The 15,327-nt window shown below is 47.5% G+C and overlaps 65 non-coding genes across 65 annotated transcripts; 12 read left to right on the top strand and 53 right to left on the bottom strand.

Moving 5' to 3' along the window:
* Window positions 1–139: 139 nt before the first annotated feature.
* Window positions 140–233, top strand: Trnay-gua (transfer RNA tyrosine (anticodon GUA)). Its single transcript has 2 exons — window positions 140–176; window positions 198–233. It is a non-coding gene; the product is annotated as a tRNA-Tyr (tRNA).
* A 41-nt stretch (window positions 234–274) lies between these two features.
* Window positions 275–390, bottom strand: Trnal-caa (transfer RNA leucine (anticodon CAA)). Its single transcript has 2 exons — window positions 353–390; window positions 275–320 (listed from the first exon to the last, which is right to left on the bottom strand). It is a non-coding gene; the product is annotated as a tRNA-Leu (tRNA).
* A 68-nt stretch (window positions 391–458) lies between these two features.
* On the bottom strand, window positions 459–531 carry Trnaa-agc (transfer RNA alanine (anticodon AGC)). Its single transcript has one exon. It is a non-coding gene; the product is annotated as a tRNA-Ala (tRNA).
* A 107-nt stretch (window positions 532–638) lies between these two features.
* On the bottom strand, window positions 639–711 carry Trnak-uuu (transfer RNA lysine (anticodon UUU)). The gene has a single exon. It is a non-coding gene; the product is annotated as a tRNA-Lys (tRNA).
* Window positions 712–784: 73 nt separating this feature from the next.
* Window positions 785–856, bottom strand: Trnad-guc (transfer RNA aspartic acid (anticodon GUC)). The gene has a single exon. It is a non-coding gene; the product is annotated as a tRNA-Asp (tRNA).
* Window positions 857–1,441: 585 nt separating this feature from the next.
* On the top strand, window positions 1,442–1,535 carry Trnay-gua (transfer RNA tyrosine (anticodon GUA)). Its single transcript has 2 exons — window positions 1,442–1,478; window positions 1,500–1,535. It is a non-coding gene; the product is annotated as a tRNA-Tyr (tRNA).
* A 41-nt stretch (window positions 1,536–1,576) lies between these two features.
* Window positions 1,577–1,692, bottom strand: Trnal-caa (transfer RNA leucine (anticodon CAA)). Its single transcript has 2 exons — window positions 1,655–1,692; window positions 1,577–1,622 (listed from the first exon to the last, which is right to left on the bottom strand). It is a non-coding gene; the product is annotated as a tRNA-Leu (tRNA).
* Window positions 1,693–1,760: 68 nt separating this feature from the next.
* Trnaa-agc (transfer RNA alanine (anticodon AGC)) lies at window positions 1,761–1,833 on the bottom strand. Its single transcript has one exon. It is a non-coding gene; the product is annotated as a tRNA-Ala (tRNA).
* Window positions 1,834–1,940: 107 nt separating this feature from the next.
* On the bottom strand, window positions 1,941–2,013 carry Trnak-uuu (transfer RNA lysine (anticodon UUU)). Its single transcript has one exon. It is a non-coding gene; the product is annotated as a tRNA-Lys (tRNA).
* Window positions 2,014–2,417: 404 nt separating this feature from the next.
* Trnaa-ugc (transfer RNA alanine (anticodon UGC)) lies at window positions 2,418–2,490 on the bottom strand. Its single transcript has one exon. It is a non-coding gene; the product is annotated as a tRNA-Ala (tRNA).
* A 253-nt stretch (window positions 2,491–2,743) lies between these two features.
* Window positions 2,744–2,837, top strand: Trnay-gua (transfer RNA tyrosine (anticodon GUA)). The gene is made up of 2 exons: window positions 2,744–2,780; window positions 2,802–2,837. It is a non-coding gene; the product is annotated as a tRNA-Tyr (tRNA).
* A 41-nt stretch (window positions 2,838–2,878) lies between these two features.
* Window positions 2,879–2,994, bottom strand: Trnal-caa (transfer RNA leucine (anticodon CAA)). The gene is made up of 2 exons: window positions 2,957–2,994; window positions 2,879–2,924 (listed from the first exon to the last, which is right to left on the bottom strand). It is a non-coding gene; the product is annotated as a tRNA-Leu (tRNA).
* A 67-nt stretch (window positions 2,995–3,061) lies between these two features.
* Window positions 3,062–3,134, bottom strand: Trnaa-agc (transfer RNA alanine (anticodon AGC)). The gene has a single exon. It is a non-coding gene; the product is annotated as a tRNA-Ala (tRNA).
* Window positions 3,135–3,241: 107 nt separating this feature from the next.
* On the bottom strand, window positions 3,242–3,314 carry Trnak-uuu (transfer RNA lysine (anticodon UUU)). Its single transcript has one exon. It is a non-coding gene; the product is annotated as a tRNA-Lys (tRNA).
* Window positions 3,315–3,387: 73 nt separating this feature from the next.
* On the bottom strand, window positions 3,388–3,459 carry Trnad-guc (transfer RNA aspartic acid (anticodon GUC)). Its single transcript has one exon. It is a non-coding gene; the product is annotated as a tRNA-Asp (tRNA).
* Window positions 3,460–4,044: 585 nt separating this feature from the next.
* Trnay-gua (transfer RNA tyrosine (anticodon GUA)) lies at window positions 4,045–4,138 on the top strand. The gene is made up of 2 exons: window positions 4,045–4,081; window positions 4,103–4,138. It is a non-coding gene; the product is annotated as a tRNA-Tyr (tRNA).
* A 41-nt stretch (window positions 4,139–4,179) lies between these two features.
* Window positions 4,180–4,295, bottom strand: Trnal-caa (transfer RNA leucine (anticodon CAA)). The gene is made up of 2 exons: window positions 4,258–4,295; window positions 4,180–4,225 (listed from the first exon to the last, which is right to left on the bottom strand). It is a non-coding gene; the product is annotated as a tRNA-Leu (tRNA).
* Window positions 4,296–4,363: 68 nt separating this feature from the next.
* Window positions 4,364–4,436, bottom strand: Trnaa-agc (transfer RNA alanine (anticodon AGC)). Its single transcript has one exon. It is a non-coding gene; the product is annotated as a tRNA-Ala (tRNA).
* A 107-nt stretch (window positions 4,437–4,543) lies between these two features.
* Window positions 4,544–4,616, bottom strand: Trnak-uuu (transfer RNA lysine (anticodon UUU)). Its single transcript has one exon. It is a non-coding gene; the product is annotated as a tRNA-Lys (tRNA).
* Window positions 4,617–4,689: 73 nt separating this feature from the next.
* Window positions 4,690–4,761, bottom strand: Trnad-guc (transfer RNA aspartic acid (anticodon GUC)). Its single transcript has one exon. It is a non-coding gene; the product is annotated as a tRNA-Asp (tRNA).
* A 259-nt stretch (window positions 4,762–5,020) lies between these two features.
* Trnaa-ugc (transfer RNA alanine (anticodon UGC)) lies at window positions 5,021–5,093 on the bottom strand. Its single transcript has one exon. It is a non-coding gene; the product is annotated as a tRNA-Ala (tRNA).
* Window positions 5,094–5,346: 253 nt separating this feature from the next.
* Window positions 5,347–5,440, top strand: Trnay-gua (transfer RNA tyrosine (anticodon GUA)). The gene is made up of 2 exons: window positions 5,347–5,383; window positions 5,405–5,440. It is a non-coding gene; the product is annotated as a tRNA-Tyr (tRNA).
* Window positions 5,441–5,481: 41 nt separating this feature from the next.
* On the bottom strand, window positions 5,482–5,597 carry Trnal-caa (transfer RNA leucine (anticodon CAA)). Its single transcript has 2 exons — window positions 5,560–5,597; window positions 5,482–5,527 (listed from the first exon to the last, which is right to left on the bottom strand). It is a non-coding gene; the product is annotated as a tRNA-Leu (tRNA).
* Window positions 5,598–5,665: 68 nt separating this feature from the next.
* Window positions 5,666–5,738, bottom strand: Trnaa-agc (transfer RNA alanine (anticodon AGC)). Its single transcript has one exon. It is a non-coding gene; the product is annotated as a tRNA-Ala (tRNA).
* A 107-nt stretch (window positions 5,739–5,845) lies between these two features.
* Trnak-uuu (transfer RNA lysine (anticodon UUU)) lies at window positions 5,846–5,918 on the bottom strand. The gene has a single exon. It is a non-coding gene; the product is annotated as a tRNA-Lys (tRNA).
* Window positions 5,919–6,648: 730 nt separating this feature from the next.
* On the top strand, window positions 6,649–6,742 carry Trnay-gua (transfer RNA tyrosine (anticodon GUA)). Its single transcript has 2 exons — window positions 6,649–6,685; window positions 6,707–6,742. It is a non-coding gene; the product is annotated as a tRNA-Tyr (tRNA).
* A 41-nt stretch (window positions 6,743–6,783) lies between these two features.
* On the bottom strand, window positions 6,784–6,899 carry Trnal-caa (transfer RNA leucine (anticodon CAA)). Its single transcript has 2 exons — window positions 6,862–6,899; window positions 6,784–6,829 (listed from the first exon to the last, which is right to left on the bottom strand). It is a non-coding gene; the product is annotated as a tRNA-Leu (tRNA).
* Window positions 6,900–6,967: 68 nt separating this feature from the next.
* Trnaa-agc (transfer RNA alanine (anticodon AGC)) lies at window positions 6,968–7,040 on the bottom strand. Its single transcript has one exon. It is a non-coding gene; the product is annotated as a tRNA-Ala (tRNA).
* A 107-nt stretch (window positions 7,041–7,147) lies between these two features.
* On the bottom strand, window positions 7,148–7,220 carry Trnak-uuu (transfer RNA lysine (anticodon UUU)). Its single transcript has one exon. It is a non-coding gene; the product is annotated as a tRNA-Lys (tRNA).
* A 73-nt stretch (window positions 7,221–7,293) lies between these two features.
* Trnad-guc (transfer RNA aspartic acid (anticodon GUC)) lies at window positions 7,294–7,365 on the bottom strand. The gene has a single exon. It is a non-coding gene; the product is annotated as a tRNA-Asp (tRNA).
* A 259-nt stretch (window positions 7,366–7,624) lies between these two features.
* On the bottom strand, window positions 7,625–7,697 carry Trnaa-ugc (transfer RNA alanine (anticodon UGC)). The gene has a single exon. It is a non-coding gene; the product is annotated as a tRNA-Ala (tRNA).
* Window positions 7,698–7,950: 253 nt separating this feature from the next.
* On the top strand, window positions 7,951–8,044 carry Trnay-gua (transfer RNA tyrosine (anticodon GUA)). Its single transcript has 2 exons — window positions 7,951–7,987; window positions 8,009–8,044. It is a non-coding gene; the product is annotated as a tRNA-Tyr (tRNA).
* A 41-nt stretch (window positions 8,045–8,085) lies between these two features.
* Trnal-caa (transfer RNA leucine (anticodon CAA)) lies at window positions 8,086–8,201 on the bottom strand. Its single transcript has 2 exons — window positions 8,164–8,201; window positions 8,086–8,131 (listed from the first exon to the last, which is right to left on the bottom strand). It is a non-coding gene; the product is annotated as a tRNA-Leu (tRNA).
* Window positions 8,202–8,269: 68 nt separating this feature from the next.
* On the bottom strand, window positions 8,270–8,342 carry Trnaa-agc (transfer RNA alanine (anticodon AGC)). Its single transcript has one exon. It is a non-coding gene; the product is annotated as a tRNA-Ala (tRNA).
* Window positions 8,343–8,449: 107 nt separating this feature from the next.
* Trnak-uuu (transfer RNA lysine (anticodon UUU)) lies at window positions 8,450–8,522 on the bottom strand. The gene has a single exon. It is a non-coding gene; the product is annotated as a tRNA-Lys (tRNA).
* Window positions 8,523–8,595: 73 nt separating this feature from the next.
* Trnad-guc (transfer RNA aspartic acid (anticodon GUC)) lies at window positions 8,596–8,667 on the bottom strand. The gene has a single exon. It is a non-coding gene; the product is annotated as a tRNA-Asp (tRNA).
* Window positions 8,668–8,926: 259 nt separating this feature from the next.
* Window positions 8,927–8,999, bottom strand: Trnaa-ugc (transfer RNA alanine (anticodon UGC)). The gene has a single exon. It is a non-coding gene; the product is annotated as a tRNA-Ala (tRNA).
* Window positions 9,000–9,252: 253 nt separating this feature from the next.
* Window positions 9,253–9,346, top strand: Trnay-gua (transfer RNA tyrosine (anticodon GUA)). The gene is made up of 2 exons: window positions 9,253–9,289; window positions 9,311–9,346. It is a non-coding gene; the product is annotated as a tRNA-Tyr (tRNA).
* Window positions 9,347–9,387: 41 nt separating this feature from the next.
* Trnal-caa (transfer RNA leucine (anticodon CAA)) lies at window positions 9,388–9,503 on the bottom strand. Its single transcript has 2 exons — window positions 9,466–9,503; window positions 9,388–9,433 (listed from the first exon to the last, which is right to left on the bottom strand). It is a non-coding gene; the product is annotated as a tRNA-Leu (tRNA).
* A 68-nt stretch (window positions 9,504–9,571) lies between these two features.
* Window positions 9,572–9,644, bottom strand: Trnaa-agc (transfer RNA alanine (anticodon AGC)). Its single transcript has one exon. It is a non-coding gene; the product is annotated as a tRNA-Ala (tRNA).
* Window positions 9,645–9,751: 107 nt separating this feature from the next.
* On the bottom strand, window positions 9,752–9,824 carry Trnak-uuu (transfer RNA lysine (anticodon UUU)). Its single transcript has one exon. It is a non-coding gene; the product is annotated as a tRNA-Lys (tRNA).
* Window positions 9,825–9,897: 73 nt separating this feature from the next.
* Trnad-guc (transfer RNA aspartic acid (anticodon GUC)) lies at window positions 9,898–9,969 on the bottom strand. Its single transcript has one exon. It is a non-coding gene; the product is annotated as a tRNA-Asp (tRNA).
* A 259-nt stretch (window positions 9,970–10,228) lies between these two features.
* On the bottom strand, window positions 10,229–10,301 carry Trnaa-ugc (transfer RNA alanine (anticodon UGC)). The gene has a single exon. It is a non-coding gene; the product is annotated as a tRNA-Ala (tRNA).
* A 253-nt stretch (window positions 10,302–10,554) lies between these two features.
* Trnay-gua (transfer RNA tyrosine (anticodon GUA)) lies at window positions 10,555–10,648 on the top strand. The gene is made up of 2 exons: window positions 10,555–10,591; window positions 10,613–10,648. It is a non-coding gene; the product is annotated as a tRNA-Tyr (tRNA).
* Window positions 10,649–10,689: 41 nt separating this feature from the next.
* Window positions 10,690–10,805, bottom strand: Trnal-caa (transfer RNA leucine (anticodon CAA)). The gene is made up of 2 exons: window positions 10,768–10,805; window positions 10,690–10,735 (listed from the first exon to the last, which is right to left on the bottom strand). It is a non-coding gene; the product is annotated as a tRNA-Leu (tRNA).
* A 68-nt stretch (window positions 10,806–10,873) lies between these two features.
* On the bottom strand, window positions 10,874–10,946 carry Trnaa-agc (transfer RNA alanine (anticodon AGC)). The gene has a single exon. It is a non-coding gene; the product is annotated as a tRNA-Ala (tRNA).
* Window positions 10,947–11,053: 107 nt separating this feature from the next.
* Trnak-uuu (transfer RNA lysine (anticodon UUU)) lies at window positions 11,054–11,126 on the bottom strand. Its single transcript has one exon. It is a non-coding gene; the product is annotated as a tRNA-Lys (tRNA).
* Window positions 11,127–11,199: 73 nt separating this feature from the next.
* Window positions 11,200–11,271, bottom strand: Trnad-guc (transfer RNA aspartic acid (anticodon GUC)). Its single transcript has one exon. It is a non-coding gene; the product is annotated as a tRNA-Asp (tRNA).
* A 259-nt stretch (window positions 11,272–11,530) lies between these two features.
* Trnaa-ugc (transfer RNA alanine (anticodon UGC)) lies at window positions 11,531–11,603 on the bottom strand. Its single transcript has one exon. It is a non-coding gene; the product is annotated as a tRNA-Ala (tRNA).
* A 253-nt stretch (window positions 11,604–11,856) lies between these two features.
* Trnay-gua (transfer RNA tyrosine (anticodon GUA)) lies at window positions 11,857–11,950 on the top strand. Its single transcript has 2 exons — window positions 11,857–11,893; window positions 11,915–11,950. It is a non-coding gene; the product is annotated as a tRNA-Tyr (tRNA).
* A 41-nt stretch (window positions 11,951–11,991) lies between these two features.
* Trnal-caa (transfer RNA leucine (anticodon CAA)) lies at window positions 11,992–12,107 on the bottom strand. Its single transcript has 2 exons — window positions 12,070–12,107; window positions 11,992–12,037 (listed from the first exon to the last, which is right to left on the bottom strand). It is a non-coding gene; the product is annotated as a tRNA-Leu (tRNA).
* Window positions 12,108–12,175: 68 nt separating this feature from the next.
* Trnaa-agc (transfer RNA alanine (anticodon AGC)) lies at window positions 12,176–12,248 on the bottom strand. Its single transcript has one exon. It is a non-coding gene; the product is annotated as a tRNA-Ala (tRNA).
* Window positions 12,249–12,355: 107 nt separating this feature from the next.
* Window positions 12,356–12,428, bottom strand: Trnak-uuu (transfer RNA lysine (anticodon UUU)). Its single transcript has one exon. It is a non-coding gene; the product is annotated as a tRNA-Lys (tRNA).
* A 73-nt stretch (window positions 12,429–12,501) lies between these two features.
* On the bottom strand, window positions 12,502–12,573 carry Trnad-guc (transfer RNA aspartic acid (anticodon GUC)). The gene has a single exon. It is a non-coding gene; the product is annotated as a tRNA-Asp (tRNA).
* Window positions 12,574–12,832: 259 nt separating this feature from the next.
* Trnaa-ugc (transfer RNA alanine (anticodon UGC)) lies at window positions 12,833–12,905 on the bottom strand. Its single transcript has one exon. It is a non-coding gene; the product is annotated as a tRNA-Ala (tRNA).
* A 253-nt stretch (window positions 12,906–13,158) lies between these two features.
* Window positions 13,159–13,252, top strand: Trnay-gua (transfer RNA tyrosine (anticodon GUA)). The gene is made up of 2 exons: window positions 13,159–13,195; window positions 13,217–13,252. It is a non-coding gene; the product is annotated as a tRNA-Tyr (tRNA).
* A 41-nt stretch (window positions 13,253–13,293) lies between these two features.
* Trnal-caa (transfer RNA leucine (anticodon CAA)) lies at window positions 13,294–13,409 on the bottom strand. Its single transcript has 2 exons — window positions 13,372–13,409; window positions 13,294–13,339 (listed from the first exon to the last, which is right to left on the bottom strand). It is a non-coding gene; the product is annotated as a tRNA-Leu (tRNA).
* Window positions 13,410–13,477: 68 nt separating this feature from the next.
* Trnaa-agc (transfer RNA alanine (anticodon AGC)) lies at window positions 13,478–13,550 on the bottom strand. Its single transcript has one exon. It is a non-coding gene; the product is annotated as a tRNA-Ala (tRNA).
* A 253-nt stretch (window positions 13,551–13,803) lies between these two features.
* On the bottom strand, window positions 13,804–13,875 carry Trnad-guc (transfer RNA aspartic acid (anticodon GUC)). The gene has a single exon. It is a non-coding gene; the product is annotated as a tRNA-Asp (tRNA).
* Window positions 13,876–14,134: 259 nt separating this feature from the next.
* On the bottom strand, window positions 14,135–14,207 carry Trnaa-ugc (transfer RNA alanine (anticodon UGC)). Its single transcript has one exon. It is a non-coding gene; the product is annotated as a tRNA-Ala (tRNA).
* A 253-nt stretch (window positions 14,208–14,460) lies between these two features.
* On the top strand, window positions 14,461–14,554 carry Trnay-gua (transfer RNA tyrosine (anticodon GUA)). The gene is made up of 2 exons: window positions 14,461–14,497; window positions 14,519–14,554. It is a non-coding gene; the product is annotated as a tRNA-Tyr (tRNA).
* A 41-nt stretch (window positions 14,555–14,595) lies between these two features.
* Window positions 14,596–14,711, bottom strand: Trnal-caa (transfer RNA leucine (anticodon CAA)). Its single transcript has 2 exons — window positions 14,674–14,711; window positions 14,596–14,641 (listed from the first exon to the last, which is right to left on the bottom strand). It is a non-coding gene; the product is annotated as a tRNA-Leu (tRNA).
* A 68-nt stretch (window positions 14,712–14,779) lies between these two features.
* Window positions 14,780–14,852, bottom strand: Trnaa-agc (transfer RNA alanine (anticodon AGC)). Its single transcript has one exon. It is a non-coding gene; the product is annotated as a tRNA-Ala (tRNA).
* Window positions 14,853–14,959: 107 nt separating this feature from the next.
* Trnak-uuu (transfer RNA lysine (anticodon UUU)) lies at window positions 14,960–15,032 on the bottom strand. Its single transcript has one exon. It is a non-coding gene; the product is annotated as a tRNA-Lys (tRNA).
* A 73-nt stretch (window positions 15,033–15,105) lies between these two features.
* Trnad-guc (transfer RNA aspartic acid (anticodon GUC)) lies at window positions 15,106–15,177 on the bottom strand. The gene has a single exon. It is a non-coding gene; the product is annotated as a tRNA-Asp (tRNA).
* Window positions 15,178–15,327: the final 150 nt, after the last annotated feature.

The following is a 15,327-nucleotide window of genomic DNA, read 5'->3' as shown; positions in this document are numbered from 1 at the left end:
TGGGCCCATAACCCAGAGGTCGGTGGATCGAAACCACCCTCTGCTACGTGCGAGCTATCGCATCATTTTAAAAACCACGTCATACTACAAACGTGACATGACCTGCATAGTCCTGCACAAGAACTGTACGATGCTACATCCACCGATAGCTCAGTTGGTAGAGCGGAGGACTGTAGACGAACTTATACCACTCAGGCATCCTTAGGTCGCTGGTTCAAATCCGGCTCGGTGGACTTGCATTTTAGGCCTAAAATTTTGTGTGGCAGGGAAAAGTTGTCGGAAGTGGGATTCGAACCCACGCCCTCATTCAAGGACCAGAATTCTCCACGCGATGAGTGGAAGAACATTTTGTCTTGAGTCTGGCGCCTTAGACCGCTCGGCCATCCCGACATGACACGAACGCTGCTGCAAATTGCTCTGCGCAAATTTCATTTATTTTACGCCTATGGAAAAGGCATTGGAGAACCCGGGCATCGATCCCGGTACCTCTCGCATGCTAAGCGAGCGCTCTACCATCTGAGCTAGTTCCCCATCAAGTTTGCTTCGCCTTTGCCACTCCGCAAATGTTACGTTATTCATCCTCTTTCGACAAGACATTGTGGTGAAAGTTAGTTCACCATCGTACCAAATAATTGTTACGCCCGATGAGGGACTCGAACCCGCGACCCTCAGATTAAAAGTCTGATGCTCCACCGACTGAGCTAACCGGGCGTAAATCTGTATTCCCGGACAGTCCCGCGAACGCTACTGACGTAAAACGAAACATTGACAAGATAAAAAGAACCTCCCCGGCGGGGAATCGAACCCCGGTCTCCCGCGTGACAGGCGGGGATACTTACCACTATACTACCGAGGACGAGTTCATATTTAAATAATATGTTCGCGATGGCGTCAATGCCCGAATGCCACACGGTCGATCATGTTAAAAGCTGAAACTGTGTATGCTGTCAATGCGAAATTAAACAGCAAGAAATGCTCTAGACATATGCAGCGCGGTTTAGTATTATTATTATTATTATTAATACCAGGTAATCTTAGGAGCATCATAAATCCTCTTATGACCATTGGCAACTACTGAAATTAGTATAAAAATAAATAAATTAAAAACATCGTCTAGGAGGATCCGGGCATCGATCCCGGTACCTCTCGCATGCAAAGCGAGCGCTCTGCCATGTGAGCTAATCCCCCTGGAAATGGTAAAAAGGTCATAGTTCGAGTGCTGTTCGCAATACTAAACTACACCTTACATCAGACACATTTCAGCTTACCTACCTTCAGCAGAGTGGCGCAGAGGAAGCGTGCTGGGCCCATAATTCAGAGGTCGGTGGATCGAAACCACCCTCTGCTACGTGCGAGCTATCGCATCATTTTAAAAATCACGTCATACTACAAACGTGACATGACCTGCATAGTCCTGCACAAGAACTGTACGATGCTACATCCACCGATAGCTCAGTTGGTAGAGCGGAGGACTGTAGACGAACTTATACCACTCAGGCATCCTTAGGTCGCTGGTTCAAATCCGGCTCGGTGGACTTGCATTTTAGGCCTAAAATTTTGTGTGGCAGGGAAAAGTTGTCGGAAGTGGGATTCGAACCCACGCCCTCATTCGAGGACCAGAATTCTCCACGCGATGAGTGGAAGAACATTTTGTCTTGAGTCTGGCGCCTTACACCGCTCGGCCATCCCGACATGACACGAACGCTGCTGCAAATTGCTCTGCGCAAATTTCATTTATTTTACGCCTATGGAAAAGGCATTGGAGAACCCGGGCATCGATCCCGGTACCTCTCGCATGCTAAGCGAGCGCTCTACCATCTGAGCTAGTTCCCCATCAAGTTTGCTTCGCCTTTGCCACTCCGCAAATGTTACGTTATTCATCCTCTTTCGACAAGACATTGTGGTGAAAGTTAGTTCACCATCGTACCAAATAATTGTTACGCCCGATGAGGGACTCGAACCCGCGACCCTCAGATTAAAAGTCTGATGCTCTACCGACTGAGCTAACCGGGCGTAAATCTGTAATCCCGGACAGTCCCGCGAACGCTACTGACGTGAAACGAAACATTGACAAGATAAAAAGAACCTCCCCGGCGGGGAATCGAACCACGGTCTCCCGCGTGACAGGCGGGGATACTTACCACTATACTACCGAGGACGAGTTCATATTTAAATAATATATTCGCGATGGCGTCAATGCCCGAATGCCACACGGTCGATCATGTTAAAAGCTGAAACTGTGTATACTGTCAATGCGAAATTAAACAGCAAGAAATGCTCTAGACATATGCAGCGCGGTTTAGTATTATTATTATTATTATTAATACCAGGTAATCTTAGGAGCATCATAAATCCTCTTATGACCATTGGCAACTACTGAAATTAGTATAAAAATAAATAAATTAAAAACATCGTCTTGGAGGATCCGGGCATCGATCCCGGTACCTCTCGCATGCAAAGCGAGCGCTCTACCATGTGAGCTAATCCCCCTGGAAATGGTAAAAAGGTCATAGTTCGAGTGCTGTTCGCAATACTAAACTACACCTTACATCAGACACATTTCAGCTTACCTACCTTCAGCAGAGTGGCGCAGAGGAAGCGTGCTGGGCCCATAACCCAGAGGTCGGTGGATCGAAACCACCCTCTGCTACGTGCGAGCTATCGCATCATTTTAAAAACCACGTCATACTACAAACGTGACATGACCTGCATAGTCCTGAACAAGAACTGTACGATGCTACATCCACCGATAGCTCAGTTGGTAGAGCGGAGGACTGTAGACGAACTTATACCACTCAGGCATCCTTAGGTCGCTGGTGCAAATCCGGCTCGGTGGACTTGCATTTTAGGCCTAAAATTTTGTGTGGCAGGGAAAAGTTGTCGGAAGTGGGATTCGAACCAACGCCCTCATTCGAGGACCAGAATTCTCCACGCGATGAGTGGAAGAACATTTTGTCTTGAGTCTGGCGCCTTAGACCGCTCGGCCATCCCGACATGACACGAACGCTGCTGCAAATTGCTCTGCGCAAATTTCATTTATTTTACGCCTATGGAAAGGCATTGGAGAACCCGGGCATCGATCCCGGTACCTCTCGCATGCTAAGCGAGCGCTCTACCATCTGAGCTAGTTCCCCATCATGTTTGCTTCGCCTTTGCCACTCTGCAAATGTTACGTTATTCATCCTCTTTCGACAAGACATTGTGGTGAAAGTTAGTTCACCATCGTACCAAATAATTGTTACGCCCGATGAGGGACTCGAACCCGCGACCCTCAGATTAAAAGTCTGATGCTCTACCGACTGAGCTAACCGGGCGTAAATCTGTATTCCCGGACAGTCCCGCGAACGCTACTGACGTGAAACGAAACATTGACAAGATAAAAAGAACCTCCCCGGCGGGGAATCGAACCCCGGTCTCCCGCGTGACAGGCGGGGATACTTACCACTATACTACCGAGGACGAGTTCATATTTAAATAATATGTTCGCGATGGCGTCAATGCCCGAATGCCACACGGTCGATCATGTTAAAAGCTGAAACTGTGTATACTGTCAATGCGAAATTAAACAGCAAGAAATGCTCTAGACATATGCAGCGCGGTTTAGTATTATTATTATTATTATTAATACCAGGTAATCTTAGGAGCATCATAAATCCTCTTATGACCATTGGCAACTACTGAAATTAGTATAAAAATAAATAAATTAAAAACATCGTCTTGGAGGATCCGGGCATCGATCCCGGTACCTCTCGCATGCAAAGCGAGCGCTTTACCATGTGAGCTAATCCCCCTGGAAATGGTAAAAAGGTCATAGTTCGAGTGCTGTTCGCAATACTAAACTACATCTTACATCAGACACATTTCAGCTTACCTAGCTTCAGCAGAGTGGCGCAGAGGAAGCGTGCTGGGCCCATAACCCAGAGGTCGGTGGATCGAAACCACCCTCTGCTACGTGCGAGCTATCGCATCATTTTAAAAACCACGTCATACTACAAACGTGACATGACCTGCATAGTCCTGCACAAGAACTGTACGATGCTACATCCACCGATAGCTCAGTTGGTGGAGCGGAGGACTGTAGACGAACTTATACCACTCAGGCATCCTTAGGTCGCTGGTTCAAATCCGGCTCGGTGGACTTGCATTTTAGGCCTAAAATTTTGTGTGGCAGGGAAAAGTTGTCGGAAGTGGGATTCGAACCCACGCCCTCATTCGAGGACCAGAATTCTCCACGCGATGAGTGGAAGAACATTTTGTCTTGAGTCTGGCGCCTTAGACCACTCGGCCATCCCGACATGACACGAACGCTGCTGCAAATTGCTCTGCGCAAATTTCATTTATTTTACGCCTATGGAAAAGGCATTGGGGAACCCGGGCATCGATCCCGGTACCTCTCGCATGCTAAGCGAGCGCTCTACCATCTGAGCTAGTTCCCCATCAAGTTTGCTTCGCCTTTGCCACTCCGCAAATGTTACGTTATTCATCCTCTTTCGACAAGACATTGTGGTGAAAGTTAGTTCACCATCGTACCAAATAATTGTTACGCCCGATGAGGGACTCGAACCCGCGACCCTCAGATTAAAAGTCTGATGCTCTACCGACTGAGCTAACCGGGCGTAAATCTGTATTCCCGGACAGTCCCGCGAACGCTACTGACGTGAAACGAAACATTGACAAGATAAAAAGAACCTCCCCGGCGGGGAATCGAACCCCGGTCTCCCGCGTGACAGGCGGGGATACTTACCACTATACTACCGAGGACGAGTTCATATTTAAATAATATGTTCGCGATGGCGTCAATGCCCGAATGCCACATGGTCGATCATGTTAAAAGCTGAAACTGTGTATACTGTCAATGCGAAATTAAACAGCAAGAAATGCTCTAGACATATGCAGCGCGGTTTAGTATTATTATTATTATTATTAATACCAGGTAATCTTAGGAGCATCATAAATCCTCTTATGACCATTGCCAACTACTGAAATTAGTATAATAATAAATAAATTAAAAACATCGTCTTGGAGGATCCGGGCATCGATCCCGGTACCTCTCGCATGCAAAGCGAGCGCTCTACCATGTGAGCTAATCCCCCTGGAAATGGTAAAAAGGTCATAGTTCGAGTGCTGTTCGCAATACTAAACTACACCTTACATCAGACACATTTCAGCTTACCTACCTTCAGCAGAGTGGCGCAGAGGAAGCGTGCTGGGCCCATAACCCAGAGGTCGGTGGATCGAAACCACCCTCTGCTACGTGCGAGCTATCGCATCATTTTAAAAACCACGTCATACTACAAACGTGACATGACCTGCATAGTCCTGCACAAGAACTGTACGATGCTGCATCCACCGATAGCTCAGTTGGTAGAGCGGAGGACTGTAGACGAACTTATACCACTCAGGCATCCTTAGGTCGCTGGTGCAAATCCGGCTCGGTGGACTTGCATTTTAGGCCTAAAATTTTGTGTGGCAGGGAAAAGTTGTCGGAAGTGGGATTCGAACCCACGCCCTCATTCGAGGACCAGAATTCTCCACGCGATGAGTGGAAGAACATTTTGTCTTGAGTCTGGCGCCTTAGACCGCTCGGCCATCCCGACATGACACGAACGCTGCTGCAAATTGCTCTGCGCAAATTTCATTTATTTTACGCCTATGGAAAAGGCATTGGAGAACCCGGGCATCGATCCCGGTACCTCTCGCATGCTAAGCGAGCGCTCTACCATCTGAGCTAGTTCCCCATCAAGTTTGCTTCGCCTTTGCCACTCCGCAAATGTTACGTTATTCATCCTCTTTCGACAAGACATTGTGGTGAAAGTTAGTTCACCATCGTACCAAATAATTGTTACGCCCGATGAGGGACTCGAACCCGCGACCCTCAGATTAAAAGTCTGATGCTCTACCGACTGAGCTAACCGGGCGTAAATCTGTATTCCCGGACAGTCCCGCGAACGCTACTGACGTGAAACGAAACATTGACAAGATAAAAAGAACCTCCCCGGCGGGGAATCAAACCCCAGTCTCCCGCGTGACAGGCGGGGATACTTACCACTATACTACCGAGGACGAGTTCATATTTAAATAATATGCTCGCGATGGCGTCAATGCCCGAATGCCACACGGTCGATCATGTTAAAAGCTGAAACTGTGTATACTGTCAATGCGAAATTAAACAGCAAGAAATGCTCTACACATATGCAGCGCGGTTTAGTATTATTATTATTATTATTAATACCAGGTAATCTTAGGAGCATCATAAATCCTCTTATGACCATTGGCAACTACTGAAATTAGTATAAAAATAAATAAATTAAAAACATCGTCTTGGAGGATCCGGGCATCGATCCCGGTACCTCTCGCATGCAAACCGAGCGCTCTACCATGTGAGCTAATCCCCCTGGAAATGGTAAAAAGTTCATAGTTCGAGTGCTGTTCGCAATACTAAACTACACCTTACATCAGACACATTTCAGCTTACCTACCTTCAGCAGAGTGGCGCAGAGGAAGCGTGCTGGGCCCATAACCCAGAGGTCGGTGGATCGAAACCACCCTCTGCTACGTGCGAGCTATCGCATCATTTTAAAAACCACGTCATACTACAAACGTGACATGACCTGCATAGTCCTGCACAAGAACTGTACGATGCTACATCCACCGATAGCTCAGTTGGTAGAGCGGAGGACTGTAGACGAACTTATACCACTCAGGCATCCTTAGGTCGCTGGTGCAAATCCGGCTCGGTGGACTTGCATTTTAGGCCTAAAATTTTGTGTGGCAGGGAAAAGTTGTCGGAAGTGGGATTCGAACCCACGCCCTCATTCGAGGACCAGAATTCTCCACGCGATGAGTGGAAGAACATTTTGTCTTGAGTCTGGCGCCTTAGACCGCTCGGCCATCCCGACATGACACGAACGCTGCTGCAAATTGCTCTGCGCAAATTTCATTTATTTTACGCCTATGGAAAAGGCATTGGAGAACCCGGGCATCGATCCCGGTACCTCTCGCATGCTAAGCGAGCGCTCTACCATCTGAGCTAGTTCCCCATCAAGTTTGCTTCGCCTTTGCCACTCCGCAAATGTTACGTTATTCATCCTCTTTCGACAAGACATTGTGGTGAAAGTTAGTTCACCATCGTACCAAATAATTGTTACGCCCGATGAGGGACTCGAACCCGCGACCCTCAGATTAAAAGTCTGATGCTCTACCGACTGAGCTAACCGGGCGTAAATCTGTATTCCCGGACAGTCCCGCGAACGCTACTGACGTGAAACGAAACATTGACAAGATAAAAAGAACCTCCCCGGCGGGGAATCGAACCCCGGTCTCCCGCGTGACAGGCGGGGATACTTACCACTATACTACCGAGGACGAGTTCATATTTAAATAATATGTTCGCGACGGCGTCAATGCCCGAATGCCACACGGTCGATCATGTTAAAAGCTGAAACTGTGTATACTGTCAATGCGAAATTAAACAGCAAGAAATGCTCTAGACATATGCAGCGCGGTTTAGTATTATTATTATTATTATTAATACCAGGTAATCTTAGGAGCATCATAAATCCTCTTATGACCATTGGCAACTAATGAAATTAGTATAAAAATAAATAAATTAAAAACATCGTCTTGGAGGATCCGGGCATCGATCCCGGTACCTCTCGCATGCAAAGCGAGCGCTCTACCATGTGAGCTAATCCCCCTGGAAATGGTAAAAAGGTCATAGTTCGAGTGCTGTTCGCAATACTAAACTACACCTTACATCAGACACATTTCAGCTTACCTACCTTCAGCAGAGTGGCGCAGAGGAAGCGTGCTGGGCCCATAACCCAGAGGTCGGTGGATCGAAACCACCCTCTGCTACGTGCGAGCTATCGCATCATTTTAAAAACCACGTCATACTACAAACGTGACATGACCTGCATAGTCCTGCACAAGAACTGTACGATGCTACATCCACTGATAGCTCAGTTGGTAGAGCGGAGGACTGTAGACGAACTTATACCACTCAGGCATCCTTAGGTCGCTGGTTCAAATCCGGCTCGGTGGACTTGCATTTTAGGCCTAAAATTTTGTGTGGCAGGGAAAAGTTGTCGGAAGTGGGATTCGAACCCACGCCCTCATTCGAGGACCAGAATTCTCCACGCGATGAGTGGAAGAACATTTTGTCTTGAGTCTGGCGCCTTAGACCGCTCGGCCATCCCGACATGACACGAACGCTGCTGCAAATTGCTCTGCGCAAATTTCATTTATTTTACGCCTATGGAAAAGGCATTGGAGAACCCGGGCATCGATCCCGGTACCTCTCGCATGCTAAGCGAGCGCTCTACCATCTGAGCTAGTTCCCCATCAAGTTTGCTTCGCCTTTGCCACTCCGCAAATGTTACGTTATTCATCCTCTTTCGACAAGACATTGTGGTGAAAGTTAGTTCACCATCGTACCAAATAATTGTTACGCCCGATGAGGGACTCGAACCCGCGACCCTCAGATTAAAAGTCTGATGCTCTACCGACTGAGCTAACCGGGCGTAAATCTGTATTCCCGGACAGTCCCGCGAACGCTACTGACGTGAAACAAAACATTGACAAGATAAAAAGAACCTCCCCGGCGGGGAATCGAACCCCGGTCTCCCGCGTGACAGGCGGGGATACTTACCACTATACTACCGAGGACGAGTTCATATTTAAATAATATGTTCGCGATGGCGTCAATGCCCGAATGCCACACGGTCGATCATGTTAAAAGCTGAAACTGTGTATACTGTCAATGCGAAATTAAACAGCAAGAAATGCTCTAGACATATGCAGCGCGGTTTAGTATTATTATTATTATTATTAATACCAGGTAATCTTAGGAGCATCATAAATCCTCTTATGACCATTGGCAACTACTGAAATTAGTATAAAAATAAATAAATTAAAAACATCGTCTTGGAGGATCCGGGCATCGATCCCGGTACCTCTCGCATGCAAAGCGAGCGCTCTACCATGTGAGCTAATCCCCCTGGAAATGGTAAAAAGGTCATAGTTCGAGTGCTGTTCACAATACTAAACTACACCTTACATCAGACACATTTCAGCTTACCTACCTTCAGCAGAGTGGCGCAGAGGAAGCGTGCTGGGCCCATAACTCAGAGGTCGGTGGATCGAAACCACCCTCTGCTACGTGCGAGCTATCGCATCATTTTAAAAACCACGTCATACTACAAACGTGACATGACCTGCATAGTCCTGCACAAGAACTGTACGATGCTACATCCACCGATAGCTCAGTTGGTAGAGCGGAGGACTGTAGACGAACTTATACCACTCAGGCATCCTTAGGTCGCTGGTTCAAATCCGGCTCGGTGGACTTGCATTTTAGGCCTAAAATTTTGTGTGGCAGGGAAAAGTTGTCGGAAGTGGGATTCGAACCCACGCCCTCATTCGAGGACCAGAATTCTCCACGCGATGAGTGGAAGAACATTTTGTCTTGAGTCTGGCGCCTTAGACCGCTCGGCCATCCCGACATGACACGAACGCTGCTGCAAATTGCTCTGCGCAAATTTCATTTATTTTACGCCTATGGAAAAGGCACTGGAGAACCCGGGCATCGATCCCGGTACCTCTCGCATGCTAAGCGAGCGCTCTACCATCTGAGCTAGTTCCCCATCAAGTTTGCTTCGCCTTTGCCACTCCGCAAATGTTACGTTATTCATCCTCTTTCGACAAGACATTGTGGTGAAAGTTAGTTCACCATCGTACCAAATAATTGTTACGCCCGATGAGGGACTCGAACCCGCGACCCTCAGATTAAAAGTCTGATGCTCTACCGACTGAGCTAACCGGGCGTAAATCTGTATTCCCGGACAGTCCCGCGAACGCTACTGACGTGAAACGAAACATTGACAAGATAAAAAGAACCTCCCCGGCGGGGAATCGAACCCCGGTCTCCCGCGTGACAGGCGGGGATACTTACCACTATACTACCAAGGACGAGTTCATATTTAAATAATATGTTCGCGATGGCGTCAATGCCCGAATGCCACACGGTCGATCATGTTAAAAGCTGAAACTGTGTATACTGTCAATGCGAAATTAAACAGCAAGAAATGCTCTAGACATATGCAGCGCGGTTTAGTATTATTATTATTATTATTAATACCAGGTAATCTTAGGAGCATCATAAATCCTCTTATGACCATTGGCAACTACTGAAATTAGTATAAAAATAAATAAATTAAAAACATCGTCTTGGAGGATCCGGGCATCGATCCCGGTACCTCTCGCATGCAAAGCGAGCGCTCTACCATGTGAGCTAATCCCCCTGGAAATGGTAAAAAGGTCATAGTTCGAGTGCTGTTCGCAATACTAAACTACACCTTACATCAGACACATTTCAGCTTACCTACCTTCAGCAGAGTGGCGCAGAGGAAGCGTGCTGGGCCCATAGCCCAGACGTCGGTGGATCGAAACCACCCTCTGCTACGTGCGAGCTATCGCATCATTTTAAAAACCACGTCATACTACAAACGTGACATGACCTGCATAGTCCTGCACAAGAACTGTACGATGCTACATCCACCGATAGCTCAGTTGGTAGAGCGGAGGACTGTAGACGAACTTATACCACTCAGGCATCCTTAGGTCGCTGGTTCAAATCCGGCTCGGTGGACTTGCATTTTAGGCCTAAAATTTTGTGTGGCAGGGAAAAGTTGTCGGAAGTGGGATTCGAACCCACGCCCTCATTCGAGGACCAGAATTCTCCACGCGATGAGTGGAAGAACATTTTGTCTTGAGTCTGGCGCCTTAGACCGCTCGGCCATCCCGACATGACACGAACGCTGCTGCAAAATGCTCTGCGCAAATTTCATTTATTTTACGCCTATGGAAAAGGCATTGGAGAACCCGGGCATCGATCCCGGTACCTCTCGCATGCTAAGCGAGCGCTCTACCATCTGAGCTAGTTCCCCATCAAGTTTGCTTCGCCTTTGCCACTCCGCAAATGTTACGTTATTCATCCTCTTTCGACAAGACATTGTGGTGAAAGTTAGTTCACCATCGTACCAAATAATTGTTACGCCCGATGAGGGACTCGAACCCGCGACCCTCAGATTAAAAGTCTGATGCTCTACCGACTGAGCTAACCGGGCGTAAATCGGTATTCCCGGACAGTCCCGCGAACGCTACTGACGTGAAACGAAACATTGACAAGATAAAAAGAACCTCCCCGGCGGGGAATCGAACCCCGGTCTCCCGCGTGACAGGCGGGGATACTTACCACTATACTACCGAGGACGAGTTCATATTTAAATAATATGTTCGCGATGGTGTCAATGCCCGAATGCCACACGGTCGATCATGTTAAAAGCTGAAACTGTGTATACTGTCAATGCGAAATTAAACAGCAAGAAATGCTCTAGACATATGCAGCGCGGTTTAGTATTATTATTATTATTATTAATACCAGGTAATCTTAGGAGCATCATAAATCCTCTTATGACCATTGGCAACTACTGAAATTAGTATAAAAATAAATAAATTAAAAACATCGTCTTGGAGGATCCGGGCATCGATCCCGGTACCTCTCGCATGCAAAGCGAGCGCTCTACCATGTGAGCTAATCCCCCTGGAAATGGTAAAAAGGTCATAGTTCGAGTGCTGTTCGCAATACTAAACTACACCTTACATCAGACACATTTCAGCTTACCTACATTCAGCAGAGTGGCGCAGAGGAAGCGTGCTGGGCCCATAACCCAGAGGTCGGTGGATCGAAACCACCCTCTGCTACGTGCGAGCTATCGCATCATTTTAAAAACCACGTCATACTACAAACGTGACATGACCTGCATAGTCCTGCACAAGAACTGTACGATGCTACATCCACCGATAGCTCAGTTGGTAGAGCGGAGGACTGTAGACGAACTTATACCACTCAGGCATCCTTAGGTCGCTGGTTCAAATCCGGCTCGGTGGACTTGCATTTTAGGCCTAAAATTTTGTGTGGCAGGGAAAAGTTGTCGGAAGTGGAATTCGAACCCACGCCCTCATTCGAGGACCAGAATTCTCCACGCGATGAGTGGAAGAACATTTTGTCTTGAGTCTGGCGCCTTAGACCGCTCGGCCATCCCGACATGACACGAACGCTGCTGCAAATTGCTCTGCGCAAATTTCATTTATTTTACGCCTATGGAAAAGGCATTGGAGAACCCGGGCATCGATCCCGGTACCTCTCGCATGCTAAGCGAGCGCTCTACCATCTGAGCTAGTTCCCCATCAAGTTTGCTTCGCCTTTGCCACTCCGCAAATGTTACGTTATTCATCCTCTTTCGACAAGACATTGTGGTGAAAGTTAGTTCACCATCGTACCAAATAATTGTTACGCCCGATGAGGGACTCGAACCCGCGACCCTCAGATTAAAAGTCTGATGCTCTACCGACTGAGCTAACCGGGCGTAAATCTGTATTCCCGGACAGTCCCGCAAACGCTACTGACGTGAAACGAAACATTGACAAGATAAAAAGAACCTCCCCGGCGGGGAATCGAACCCCGGTCTCCCGCGTGACAGGCGGGGATACTTACCACTATACTACCGAGGACGAGTTCATATTTAAATAATATGTTCGCGATGGCGTCAATGCCCGAATGCCACACGGTCGATCATGTTAAAAGCTGAAACTGTGTATACTGTCAATGCGAAATTAAACAGCAAGAAATGCTCTAGACATATGCAGCGCGGTTTAGTATTATTATTATTATTATTAATACCAGGTAATCTTAGGAGCATCATAAATCCTCTTATGACCATTGGCAACTACTGAAATTAGTATAAAAATAAATAAATTAAAAACATCGTCTTGGAGGATCCGGGCATCGATCCCGGTACCTCTCGCATGCAAAGCGAGCGCTCTACCATGTGAGCTAATCCCCCTGGAAATGGTAAAAAGGTCATAGTTCGAGTGCTGTTCGCAATACTAAACTACACCTTACATCAGACACATTTCAGCTTACCTACCTTCAGCAGAGTGGCGCAGAGGAAGCGTGCTGGGCCCATAACCCAGAGGTCGGTGGATCGAAACCACCCTCTGCTACGTGCGAGCTATCGCATCATTTTAAAAACCACGTCATACTACAAACGTGACATGACCTGCATAGTCCTGCACAAGAACTGTACGATGCTACATCCACCGATAGCTCAGTTGGTAGAGCGGAGGACTGTAGACGAACTTATACCACTCAGGCATCCTTAGGTCGCTGGTTCAAATCCGGCTCGGTGGACTTGCATTTTAGGCCTAAAATTTTGTGTGGCAGGGAAAAGTTGTCGGAAGTGGGATTCGAACCCACGCCCTCATTCGAGGACCAGAATTCTCCACGCGATGAGTGGAAGAACATTTTGTCTTGAGTCTGGCGCCTTAGACCGCTCGGCCATCCCGACATGACACGAACGCTGCTGCAAATTGCTCTGCGCAAATTTCATTTATTTTACGCCTATGGAAAAGGCATTGGAGAACCCGGGCATCGATCCCGGTACCTCTCGCATGCTAAGCGAGCGCTCTACCATCTGAGCTAGTTCCCCATCAAGTTTGCTTCGCCTTTGCCACTCCGCAAATGTTACGTTATTCATCCTCTTTCGACAAGACATTGTGGTGAAAGTTAGTTCACCATCGTACCAAATAAATGTTACGCCCGATGAGGGACTCGAAGCCGCGACCCTCAGATTAAAAGTCTGATGCTCTACCGACTGAGCTAACCGGGCGTAAATCTGTATTCCCGGACAGTCCCGCGAACGCTACTGACGTGAAACGAAACATTGACAAGATAAAAAGAACCTCCCCGGCGGGGAATCGAACCCCGGTCTCCCGCGTGACAGGCGGGGATACTTACCACTATACTACCGAGGACGAGTTCATATTTAAATAATATGTTCGCGATGGCGTCAATGCCCGAATGCCACACGGTCGATCATGTTAAAAGCTGAAACTGTGTATACTGTCAATGCGAAATTAAACAGCAAGAAATGCTCTAGACATATGCAGCGCGGTTTAGTATTATTATTATTATTATTAATACCAGGTAATCTTAGGAGCATCATAAATCCTCTTATGACCATTGGCAACTACTGAAATTAGTATAAAAATAAATAAATTAAAAACATCGTCTTGGAGGATCCGGGCATCGATCCCGGTACCTCTCGCATGCAAAGCGAGCGCTCTACCATGTGAGCTAATCCCCCTGGAAATGGTAAAAAGGTCATAGTTCGAGTGCTGTTCGCAATACTAAACTACACCTTACATCAGACACATTTCAGCTTACCTACCTTCAGCAGAGTGGCGCAGAGGAAGCGTGCTGGGCCCATAACCCAGAGGTCGGTGGATCGAAACCACCCTCTGCTACGTGCGAGCTATCGCATCATTTTAAAAACCACGTCATACTACAAACGTGACATGACCAGCATAGTCCTGCACAAGAACTGTACGATGCTACATCCACCGATAGCTCAGTTGGTAGAGCGGAGGACTGTAGACGAACTTATACCACTCAGGCATCCTTAGGTCGCTGGTTCAAATCCGGCTCGGTGGACTTGCATTTTAGGCCTAAAATTTTGTGGGGCAGGGAAAAGTTGTCGGAAGTGGGATTCGAACCCACGCCCTCATTCGAGGACCAGAATTCTCCACGCGATGAGTGGAAGAACATTTTGTCTTGAGTCTGGCGCCTTAGACCGCTCGGCCATCCCGACATGACACGAACGCTGCTGCAAATTGCTCTGCGCAAATTTTATTTATTTTACGCCTATGGAAAAGGCATTGGAGAACCCGGGCATCGATCCCGGTACCTCTCGCATGCTAAGCGAGCGCTCTACCATCTGAGCTAGTTCCCCATCAAGTTTGCTTCGCCTTTGCCACTCCGCAAATGTTACGTTATTCATCCTCTTTCGACAAGACATTGTGGTGAAAGTTAGTTCACCATCGTACCAAATAATTGTTACGCCCGATGAGGGACTCGAACCCGCGACCCTCAGATTAAAAGTCTGATGCTCTACCGACTGAGCTAACCGGGCGTAAATCTGTATTCCCGGACAGTCCCGCGAACGCTACTGACGTGAAACGAAACATTGACAAGATAAAAAGAACCTCCCCGGCGGGGAATCGAACCCCGGTCTCCCGCGTGACAGGCGGGGATACTTACCACTATACTACCGAGGACGAGTTCATATTTAAATAATATGTTCGCGATGGCGTCAATGCCCGAATGCCACACGGTCGATCATGTTAAAAGCTGAAACTGTGTATACTGTCAATGCGAAATTAAACAGCAAGAAATGCTCTAGACATATGCAGCGCGGTTTAGTATTA

Source organism: Hydractinia symbiolongicarpus, chromosome 3 (assembly GCF_029227915.1).
Source record: "Hydractinia symbiolongicarpus strain clone_291-10 chromosome 3, HSymV2.1, whole genome shotgun sequence".
NCBI classification, from domain to species: Eukaryota; Metazoa; Cnidaria; class Hydrozoa; order Anthoathecata; family Hydractiniidae; genus Hydractinia; species Hydractinia symbiolongicarpus.
Note: the sequence above shows the minus strand (reverse complement) of the source record. Positions and strands in the feature narration are given on the sequence as shown.